Below are 2,925 nucleotides of genomic sequence, written 5' to 3' on the forward strand. Positions count from 1 at the left end.
CACTTTAAGATTTACCTTTTCATGTGTATGTGAAACCAAGAATCCAGAACCCCTCCTCCATGTTATATCCTTCTTGTGGAATTGGCTACCAGAATTTCACATAGCATTAGAGCCATATTACAGGAATTTGAGTGTTAATTTCCATGTATGTACTTTCCAAAATCAGTAACAAAAACTATGAAGAACTGTTAAAAAAAAAGAGTTTTATTTGCTTAACTACTAATACAAATTGTGTAATTTTGTTAAAATGTATTTTGGGGCAGGTGCTCTTAGGAGGCAATTTTTGTGAATTTTAAGTGTAAATTAAAAAGCAACTTTACGAAATTATTTCTTTCTTGATGTATATTAATTTTTACTAGTAAGTAACACTGTTATATTGCTATCTGCAAAGCCATATGATCACCATATCAGCACTGACAAAAATACTCCCCTTTGTCCATACTAAGGGATGACAACAAAAATAATTTCCATTTTTTTGACTCACCAACATAAACCACCCAATAATATGAAATGACTTACATAAACTTTATGGATAAACTATGTTCTTTTTCAGAACAAGTGGCCTTTGGTAGAAAAAATGTGATTCCTTGTTTTCTACATTACTCTACTGCCACAAATTGGTAGATGATAATGAAGGTTTATATGAACATCAGAATAACGCACCTATAGTGGGCTTCAGATCATTACAAAAACTCCATATGTAGTATGAGAGAATAAAGGGGGAATCTGATTGGATGTTGTAGAATAAATATCTCTCAGTCAATTTGATAAACTTGTAAAATGTATATAGGGTAGATCCATATTATCTATAAGCATATTTGAAGAAAAGTATAGATATCAAAACTTAAGCAGCAACTGTCAAAATTTGAAAATTCTATGGAACTGATTTCATATCAAGGACAGGTTCACCTAAAAAATAAGAAATAAGCCTTTAGTAGGTATTGTTGGGTTAAGTGAATTGCTGGTTTCTTTATTGGAGAGATTTATCTGATGTGGTCTTTGCTAATCCTATAAGAACTGCACAATCTTTTATTTATTTTAAACAAGGTAGATGAACACTTCATTTGTTCTTCTAGTGGCCATTCAAATTGGTGGAGGTGAGAAAAAAAAATATGTGCTGGACAAAATCAAGTCGGACTGGTTAATAAATCTGTTGTAATCTGGAAATCCTAAATTAGAATTTATATATATATATATATATATATATATTTATTTATTTTTTTAATACATACCTGTCATTAACATGTATAGTAGGGTTCAGCCAATCCGGCCACATGATGATGACAGCTGAACAGATTTAAAGCTACAACATGCCAAAGCACAATGTACTCTTGAAGCTTAACAATAAGAAACTTGTATTGAATTTTTACTTTGTTGAATGTTGCCATTTTGAAGTAGATTTGACTTATAATATTACACTAATACATACTAATATTATTCTAATATTTCATAATGACATCTTTTCTCATTGGAGAATACAGATCTCACTGGGACGTTGTTTCACTAAATGGCAGTCATTAGTATCTGTTCTAGTTAGTAGCCGTTAATGATTACCACTAGTTTAAGCAGTTTGGTAAATAACAATTTAATTAGGGATCAACAAGGGAATATTATCATGTAATATTTCAGGTCAGGCGCTGAGTGATCTCCAAGCTGCAGTGTGCAGCTTTAATATACACTGCTAACTTTCTTTACTTTAAATCCCAGATGTGAGTTCTAGATTTCCAGAAAATAATTACTCCTAGCTGACCTTGGGGATTTCACTCTTTTCTTGGAAACACGGGATCATTATAATTACATGGCACATTTTGCCTATGCACAGAATTGTTCTTTTCTGAATACAATTAAAGGGCTGGTGGATGTTTAGGTGTCATAAAGAGACAATGGGGGTTGTAGAATACTGTGATTTGTATATATGGTACACATGTGGATAGTGTGCACCTATCACGAACAAAAGGAACACCGTCTAGATTGCCCTAATTCTCTTAATGCAGATATCTACAAACTCTTGGTAGTTTTCCATTTCTAATTACCTTTTCTGTTTTGCTTCTACCAGGTTTGACTAGTTAGTTTTAGATATGCAGGGAAGGGATAAGAAATCCTGTCTGCTTTTTTTACGGCTTTTTTAAAGAGATTATCCTCACTTTTTCTAGCTCCCAATTTTGGACTTTTGTAAAGAGGGACAGACTTAAGGAGGGATAATGCGGCATGCATAGTGGGCATAGATAAATAGTGCTGAATATTGGACATCTAATGATAATATGATTAATATATAATATATATAATTTATATATGATAATAATAAATGGATACACTAAAGTCTGGGATTTTGCACACTATCTACTGTAAATGTTTGCTGCAGTCTCTAAAGGACAGTGTCAGTGACAGGCCCCTCAGATACAAACCCCCAGTACAGACCTTACTGACACAAGTTCTCAGTGAAAGACCACCCCAGGGACAGACCCCCCCAGTGAACTCCCTTAACAATGGACCCCCAGTGACGACTTGACGATGATAGATTTCTCAGTGGAAGACCCCCAGTGCAGACCCCTGTGACATACTCCAAGTGACAAAACCCCAGTGCAGACCTGAGTGGCATATTTCCAGCACATTCCCCTGATGCAGACCCTTGTAACAGACCCCAGAATTCCATAACCAGCCTCAGTTCAGGTTTTACTGAAAGACTCCCAGTGCAGACCTCAGTAACTAACCCCCAGTGCAGACCTGAGTGGCATATTACCAGCGTATTCCCCAATGCAGACCCCAGTATTATACCTCCCCAATTCCATAACCAGGCTCATTGCAGATTTTCCCGAAAGACCCCCCCCCCAGTGCAGATCTCAGTAAACCACCCACATAACAGACCTCAGTAACCAGCCCTTGGTGCAGACCTGAGTGGCATATTTTCAGAGTAATTCGCAATGC

The sequence above is a fragment of the Pyxicephalus adspersus genome, chromosome Z (assembly GCF_032062135.1).
Source record: "Pyxicephalus adspersus chromosome Z, UCB_Pads_2.0, whole genome shotgun sequence".
Lineage (NCBI taxonomy): Eukaryota > Metazoa > Chordata > Amphibia > Anura > Pyxicephalidae > Pyxicephalus > Pyxicephalus adspersus.